We start from the raw sequence: 9,806 nt of genomic DNA, 5'->3' as shown, positions 1-9,806 counted from the left end.
GTATGTGTGTGTGGAACACGTTCGTTTTGAGAAGATGTAAAATGAGAAGGTAATATTGGCTTGACGATGACGGTTGTTTGAATTTTTTCAATTTAATTTATTTAAAGAAACGCCAGCAAAAATAAAAAAAGGCCGCCAAAAAGACAACTAAAAAGTAAAAAATAATTATGCACTATCTTGCTGTTACCCGCGACTTCATCTGCGAAGAAATCTTCGCAGATAAAGTCGCGGTTGTCCTAGTTGACTACAGAACCCTAAAAATGATGTGTTTGATTGAAAAAATGAACCATAGTTTAGAAAAAAGGTAACCTAACATTTTCTCGTAAGGCGGACTTGTGCGGACCAGTGTATTTATTCACAAAATTACAATTCTAACCTTAATAGTATGGAACCAAAGCGCTTACAGTGGAGAGTTAAATAGTGTAAAAATCTAAAGAACTGTCAACCTTAACCTAGGTTGAATGGTTTATTTTTTTAACCCTGGATATAAAATGCGGCCTTAAGTAGGTTTAGATAGTATAAATATAAGCAATAATCACACACACACACACACAAACATCACGCCTGTATTCCCAAATGGGGTAGGCAGAGCACACGAAACGTTACCGCTTCGGAGCCACTTTTAGCAATTTTAGGTTTAAAGTTTAAGGAATAATTCCTGCGAATTTTACATGAAACATAATATTAATACTTGATGTGATAAAAAGTAAAGCCAGAATAAAGTAGATGAAACCACCAATCGATTGACGTACTTTATATAAGCTAGCAGAAAACAATTCTACCATAGAATTTAACGAGTATAATGGCAACGTAGCAACTAGTTAAACGTCACTTATTTGCCAACTAAATTGGCTAACTATTCGTACTTACGAGTATTTTCTTGTAAGCAACTAAAAAATACTTTTGCAGTTACTTAAGAGCTAAATTAAACTGTTTTTGTTAGACTGCAGTCTCGGAATCATTGTGTTATGATATCAAACTATTATTGGAATGAACATAAGATTTTGTCTCCGTTTGATACATGGACACCCTACTTTAAGGGCTCTTTTCCGAAAGTCTAGTCATTTTAATTTGATACTCAAGCATTTAACTAAAAGTACACGACCTTAAAACCATTCAAGATCTAATTAAAAAAGTGTCCGGAATGGTTTGAATTCTTGACCTGTTTTTATTTTATTAAACTTTAAAAAAGATTTTGGATTTGAAATTTGCTTTAGCCAGATACAGACAATACACGAAATTTAGTTGGTATAGTTTTGTTACTGTGAATAAAGAAGTTTGAATGTAAACTCAAAATATTATCTGTACTCTCCTACCGCCGCCTAAAGCCGTGGTGGCCTAGCGGTTTCACCTATCGCCTCTCAAGCAGAGGGTCGTGGGTTCAATACCCGGCTCGCACCTCTGAGTTTTTCGAAATTCATGTGCGGAGTACATTTGAATTCACCACGAGCTTTGCGGTGAAGGAAAACATCGTAAGGAAACCTGCACAAACCAGCGAAGCAATTCAATGGTGCGTGTGAAGTTCCAATTCGCACTGGGCCCGCGTGGGAACTATGGCCAAGCCCTCTTGTTCTGAGAGGAGGCCTGTGCAGCAGTGGGACGTATATAGGCTGAGATGATGATGATGATGGTGACTCTCCTACCGTGCTTAAGCTAAAAGGCGGCTATGTGACAAAAATCAAATCAAGTTTTGAGATGGAGTCTTATAGATCGATTAAAAATAATACCGCGTTTTCCGACCACAGCACAGCACTATCAGAAAGTATTTTTAAATATAGCTTGAAAATTATCTAAAACATCAAATATAAGCGCTCGTTAGTGATCCTCAAAACTTTTTAAATAGATCGAGCTGGGCTAAAGCATAGTTGAGAAGTGCACTCATCTCGCGGTTCGTTAATTCGAGCATAAACCATCTCTCAAGAGTCTAGGACGCGTCATAACCTTTTTGTTACTCGCAGTTGTTTAGTCACCGCTTTACATGCAGCGAGGGGAGATTTCAAGCAGTTATATAATGAGTTTCTATAATAGGGTAAGTAATAGGTACGTAGGTACGAGATATAATAAATTATGTGACGCTCATAACATTATAAGCTTTGATTTAAATTAATAAATATTATTTTACATTCTCAGAACAAGAGGGCTTATGGGATTTTACATTAGGTAGGTAATTTAAACTATTTTGACTTTTAATGTCAAAGTAGAACAATATGTACATCATAATTTTATAGTTCCTCCTTTTACCAAAAGTACCTACAATTAAAATTCACTTTATAATGTCTTTTCACTCATAGTCATAATACCACGCACAGGACTTATCACGCTAACACACACGAGTAATATTTACCTCGACGTTTCGGCAACATTAGTGTGTTAGCGTGACAAAATTCACTTTATCAGAGTCTCGTTCAAAAAGCAACAAACATTTGGCTCACCAAATTAAATTCTTACACAAAAAGCTTGATCAAAATCTTATAAAGGAATCGCCACACCGCCTGTAACCGTTCCAAACAAAGATTGAATGTATTAGGATAAATTGCCACCCGAACGAGTAAATATCGCCAAATAAATCCGAGAAACGGCTTAAACAATAGTGCTCGGGAATTGATGGGGTAAATCACAGTTACCTCGAGTATTGGGAGCTCGGAATGTCGGATTAAATTTTAAGCAACCTGGGTTTGTTAGCTGTTTGCAGCTTTAAAAACGTACTCGTACCATTTACTAAGCGCTGAATAAGTAGTTAAAGTTACGTAACTGAACACTGCATTAATTAAGTATTTATAAATAAATAAAAAATACGACACTAAATTGAACCGACTACAAAAACACAAGAGCAAAATGCACGAGTTACTACTGAACACTTATCCAAATTATCATAGGTGTCCTTACAATATTTGAAGAGTTCCCTCCATCGCATCAGATCCTGACTCGGTGACAATAGAACCTAATCGGAAGTATGTATACTCATTCCAAAAAAACATCGGTTCATAAATGACGGAGTTCTGAAGTCACACACATAAAAAATTCAATAGTCTATAATATATATTTTGGGAATCTCGGAAACGGCTCTAACGATTTCGATGAAATTTGGTATTTAAGGTTTTTCGGGGATGAATAATCGATTTTCTGGGAAAAAGCTTATAATGAGTTAGCCCAAGGGCAGCTCGGTCGCCCAAGCAATTACATTTATAAAATAATTGCTCGTTAAATTAATAGGATACTCGTTATTCAATACTGGAGGATCTTAGTTCACCATTGATAATTGATACGCTTGTTAGGACTTATTTATATTATAATTAAAAATATACATATAAATCTGAGCCAAACAGTGTTCCCTTGATTGGTACTCGCTTATTCGTTAAGAGGGCTATCATTTCCTGTTCACTAAATCATGTCGACCTAAATAAATTGTATTCAATTTGTAGGAACTATTTGACGCTTATTGCGATGCGATTAGTGTTTTATATTCATATAATACAAATAATACTTGAAAAAATTGTTAATCGCTTATTGTAAGTCTGTTTGATTATTAATGAACTCTGATCCAATGATACAAACCTCGTAAATATGCCTCATATGTTTTAACATTTTAATAAATCTGCATCAGTGTGTTTCCGCCATCACCTAGAATAGATATGAATATATTTATTATGGCAACACAAAAGAGCTGAATATTAGGAGGTGTTTAGATTATCTCAACAAGACACGTTAAACTCTCGATAATTTCATAAAGCACTCTATTACTAACCAACGCGTTATTTTCCTATTAATTTTGTGGAGCTTTCATCATTACCGTTCCCCCCTTTTAATTACGTTAATGAATAAGCGAAAATTACCTTTTGTATTATTCCAAAACCCCTTTATGTGCCGCGGTTCGTGCGTATCTTAATGAGGTTTTCAAATTTCAAAGGCTGTTTTGAAAATAATTAACGATCTCGGGTGAATAATACTGGTCGTCGTGTCAGCTTGTGGCGTTGATCCAGCCTGGCCCTGTCTCCGCTCATAATCTTTCTTCCTACCTCAAGCGTAATGTTCCCGTCCTTATTTGCTTTTCAAGGTCAGACAGGGATGACTTGACCTCATCATGCTGTCATTAAGTCCGACAGCGAAAACAGCTATCCGACTACTTACCTTACATCCAACAGTCTAAGTGACATGTCGGTTTTCTCTACTTAGATCAAAATCAAAACTGTCTGAATTGTAAGCTTTAGCGACATTTTTAAACTGCCTGTCAGCTAGCTAGCTACATAATTTAGTAATCAAATCACCATAATAATGAAGAAAGTTTTTATAGTAAAACGAGCTGCAGTTGTACGAATGTTCCACCATTTTGCATTTTAAAAGGCACTTGAGTGTTTCTTTGATGTAGTTTCAACGTTTAAGTTTGTTTAACAAACAAACCACTCATTCGTGATCTTTAATGCTAGAAGTTCTTTAAGGCATATTAAGAAAAAAACGTGGAACTATCCTTGGTAGCGATTAGATTGATATTTTCGGTCCCGATATGTTGGTCTGCCACATAACATTGCGTATCAAGTTTTGAGTGTATATTTTTGAAATAAATTAAATAGAATTATTTTAAACCAGGTCAATTAGAATTAGGCTCCACAAACTAAGTAACTTTTTTGGACGGACTGTTGCTGTTGCCTTAAAAGCTTGCCGGAGAGAGGGCGAGCTGCCAGACGGGCAGCTCAGCAAGGCTATTTTACTATTTTATTATCATATTATTTTATTATTAAGTACCTATATTTCATTATTATTACTTTAAAATTATTCTTACACAGTATAAATACTCGTAACACTACCCCTACCGCTTCAGTCACTTCGACCTGTAATGTGTGTCTACACATTGAACAGATTGAGTCTTCATGAAACAACCAAGAGCAGGAGAGTCCTATCTCCCAGATCCCGTTGCTGCTTTCTCTTCTTGCGCGTGAGTGCATGAAAGTCGTCCACTGTTGCATCAGCAAATATGCCAGAAATTATAAACACGTTTTCATTTGCTTTAGGTAGGTAACTGATTGATTGACTGATTGAATGTAAATATTTTCAAAATTGTTTCTTGGAGTTGGATATGAGGCTATTACATATAATTTTAGGTATATTTTACAAATAATAATTTATCCGTATCATATCTGCATGGATGAGCCCAAACTTGGTATGTTTTGAAAATGATTTTTATTGTAATGTGACTGAAATATAATGATGAGATATATTTTTAGAATTGGTTTAGTAATCCCTTTCATTAGATACCACACGCAATAGGTTTCAGAACAAAAAAAAAACACTTACAAAAAAAAGATGACGTCTTAACTCGTCTCCTTTTTTGTTTTTTTTTTCGTGCTACGGGTCAAATTGATTCGTATGACCAAAAGATCAATCGTTCCGATTTTCATGCTTTTAACACCATGTGCAGTTTTTTGCTGAGTTTCGGGGTGTACCGCTAGCGCTAAGTATGTTTTGGAAGACATAGAAGGACAAGCCAAAAGAAGATTGGTACTTGAACTTGTGTGATTCTGGCTGCCAGCAGCCAAGCAGCTGACGCGGTCGGAAAGGTATACCACCATCTCTTTCTACCCTCCTCCTATACCGTGTATCAGAATGAAATGGTAAAAACGATTGTCCTTCCGAGCGCGTCAGACAATTAAGCAAATAGCAATGCTTCGTGCTACGAAGATAAAATATACTATTTACCTATAATGAATAAATGCCATAATATTTTTTTCCTAATATTGTATATCTTAATGCTTATTTGCACTAATTGCGTAAGTACTAATTATCATAAGTCCTATTAGTCTTATGTCCTAATATTGGTTGACATAATCACTTTTGTACTAAACTGGATTGGGAACTTCACGCACACCGATGAATCATAATTAATAATACACAAAAAATGGGTTACTTTTTATGAATAATTCTAAATAACATACTTTTCTAGCTACGGTTCGTTTCTGTTGGGGTCGCAGTTCTAACCTAACCTACTTTTCAGGCTGCGGTTCGTTTCTGTAGGGGATGCAGTTCTAACCTAACCTACTTTTCTGGCTGCGGTTCGTTTCTGTAGGAGTCGCAGTTCTAACCTAACCTAACTTACTTTTCTGGTACCAGTTCGACACTGTTGGGGTCTAAGTTCTAACCTAATATACTTTTCTGGCTCGCAAGTCGCTGTTTGCCAACAAGTGCTCTGTTATGGCATTTAATATTATGGATTATAATATCATTACTCGTAAGTTTTATGTCTTACTATATTAGTACAAAACATAGTATAGATTTAGAGTATTAGGACATGTGATATTATGGCTTGTGATTATTATAGGACATAAGATCATTATGGCAAAGTGTTATGGCATTTGAGTTTCGGACAAACGATATGATGGATTACGAAGGAGACCCCTTTGTAATGGATGCTAATTTTCTAGCAGCACTTTTTTGTAATAGTCAGTGGTTATGAAACTACATAATAAAAATACAATCATAATAAAATGTTAGAGCGTCTGTGAGTTTTAGCTTTATGTATTTCACCGTGCTTAAATTGCTTTGTACAGCGTTTTTTGATAATCTTTTCTGTCAAAAAGGCAAATTCACCAAAGTTAAAACACTTCCGAACTACCTCAATCTGAAGTAAATTCGAAAAACGTTAGCTGTTTGGAAAAGATAATGTAATAAGCTATAATGTGGATTGTCCAATTAAAAAAATATATATATATTATAAAATAATATTTTACATATAAACCGTCAGACCGTCAGAAGACGCTGTATAAAATAATTTAGGCAAATATAAAGCTAAAACTCACAGACGCCCTAACTTTTTATTATGATTATATTTTTATTTTGTAGTCTCATAACCACTAATTACTTAAAAAAGTACTGCTTGAAAATTAGCATTCATTACAAAGATACACAATATCATGCATGACCAGATTTTATCGTGAACAGTCTTTATTTCTTTAATGTTATAATCATATTATTTATTATAAACCTAAATTTTTCTCCATTTAGTCTTATCTTTGGCCACCGATACCAAGTAGGTACTTGATTTTTTTAGCTACTTTAATTTTACATCTAGATATTTAAGACCTAATACTAGTCTTAGGTAGATCCATCAGAGAAACCGTTTTGGCTTATTAATCTTATTAAACGTCAAGGTAACATAAATTGCTGATGGCATAAATCATCCTCCGCGGGACCTCCCTTTTTTCTATCATTTATTATAATATAATGCTGTCAGGAGACAGGAAATACGTAAATCACGTCGCTCCATAATTAGAGAGATCGCTTCCTCTAGCATTGTGTAGAGGTTTCTCCTGTGTGGTATAAATAATACAAGACTTGCGCTCCGCTTTGCACGCAGTTCATGGTTTATTTAATACTTGGTTACTGTCGCACTGGATTACGGTTTTAATTTGGTGTTTGTGCTGAAATGATACTTATTTTACTTACATTTGTAGGTGTCACATGTATGTCAAATTGGCCGAACTAGATTAAATGTTTTACACCTTTTAAGAACTTAATTAAAAACAACTGACTAAGTTACCTGACGAAAATTGTTGTGGATTAGTATTACCTTTTTGTGATTTGATTATTTTTTTATTAAAAACAATGTAACTTACAAGTATTAAACTTTTAAGCCTTCAAATTAATAAAGTTACCAACCAAACAAGAACCAAATACACAAACAAAGTTGACCTCTTTTTGATTAAGGTGAAATTTTACCCCTAATTTTCTGCAATACGTTATATCGCACAAACAATGGTTACCTTTGGCCTAACGAAACGAGTAGTACCCAATTACACCAATCAAAGGCCAGCCCGACTCGCCGCAAACATGATCGAAACAAACAATTTGCAGGAGAAACAAGAAAACATGGCGGTTTGATTGCACACAACGCGATGCAACACGCTCTGACGTAACGCAGCGTGACACGATGCCACGGAGCAAGAATTATCAGCTGGCTTACTAATAAACTACCCTTTTTTAATAAAATGGCTTCTGAGTCGTTTTTTTTTATAATTACACTGGTTGTCCGGCGCCGTGTTATCTGACAAGTGTCAAGTGACTGATAGGTTTAATTACCTACAACAACAAAAGAAAACTTTCATGAAATGTAATTGGAGCATTGTGACAGCTTTAATTTATTGTTATTGTTGTTGTAATATTAATGTAATATGCTATATTTTCGGTACATTATTGATAAAGTATAATGATGAACTAAAAGAATTTACTTGCTCACCCGCGACCTTACGATAGCTAAGCTTATGCAAAATATGCGTGTTCATGCAGTTCCTCCACCTCCACACTGTAAGAACACACACAAATCACAATCATAACAGGCTGTTGACCTCCGCAAAGTAACGCCTGATTCAATAAAGTATAATGAGTTAACTACAAACGTATTGATGAAAAATTTAAACAGGTAAATGACCTATTGTATGTAGTAGTGCACAGAATAGTTTTTTTATCCAAAAGCTGGCAAGCGAGCATGCGGGTCACCTGATGGTAAGCGATCACCGCCACCCATGGACACCTACAGCATTGTTAGGACTGCGGGACCTGTGGAGGATATGGGTCTTAAGTCATTTTTAGAATATGGAACGTCGCTTGATCTATATGGACTCGTTACTACGATACACGATAGGTTGTTTAGTTAAGTTTTTCACCTAATATACGGTTATAATAATTCCTCATCAATAAAATCTATATCACACCAAAACGATTTAAGCAACATTCGATTCCAAATAAGATTCAACAAATTGGATGCAATTGCAAACGTAGAGCAGAAAAATTGCATTTAAAATTCTAATTGCATTCGTTCAAGTAATGTCATTAACATATTAAATGAAAGAATAGCGTGTTTTTGAATTCCTTTTAGGTACATTATAAGTTTTATTTACGATACAGTTTTATTCTCATAAGTACGAAGTGTACCATCTTCACCCTTCCCTGCTAGGTAGTGTCCCATAATGTCGCTGACCGCAGCAAAGGCTGCTTCTGAAAGCCTGCAATTAGTTCCAAAACGAGCATGCAACGCATCACTTCCAGTAATCAATTCCAAACGAACACAGTATATGGCACACTTGTGACAATTTTGAGTTGAATTCGTTTGTATTTGGGTTTCGGTACCCGAAGATCGGTTTCGCTCTACAGCGATCCGAATCCGATCCGAACACGTGAAAATACGGTCCGGAGTAGCCGTGGAACTATTTGTATGGTTCCGTCATCCGATTTCTCTTCAATCTAAAGCGTACATTACTATACAAATAGTTTTACGATTACTCTGGACCGTATTTTCACGGATTCGGATCGGACGTACCTATACCTAGTGCCATCCACGAAGACGCGTGATTTGTCAAAATTAGACATTAATGACATTGTAATAAGAACCACGGCACGCGTCATCGTGAATGACTCTACCTAATAGTGCGTAACTACTCTCGTAGTCATATTGCTGTCACTCACGTGTGCGTCTGCCGACTGTCGTATACAAGTTTTACAGCCAAACGGTTGAAGCTACTAAGTCTTGCTAGCTAAACTAGTCTTGAAATTTATATTGATAAATCAAATCTTTCATATTCCCTAATAATTGACAACCGGATAGTTCAGTGATTAGAGAACCTGATTATAGAGCTTAAAATCCCATGTTGAATGAAAAATACGAATGTTTATCGCAATCCGCACTTGCACGCACGGGAACGACTGCCCAAGCAGTCTCATATTGACAGGAGACCTATGCCCACCATTAAGACGCATAACATGTCTATACGTATACGTTCATGCAACAGCCTGTAAATGTAAATTATTATATTATGAACAAA

The sequence above is a fragment of the Choristoneura fumiferana genome, chromosome 12 (assembly GCF_025370935.1).
Source record: "Choristoneura fumiferana chromosome 12, NRCan_CFum_1, whole genome shotgun sequence".
In the NCBI taxonomy this organism is placed as follows: Eukaryota; Metazoa; Arthropoda; class Insecta; order Lepidoptera; family Tortricidae; genus Choristoneura; species Choristoneura fumiferana.
Note: the sequence above shows the minus strand (reverse complement) of the source record.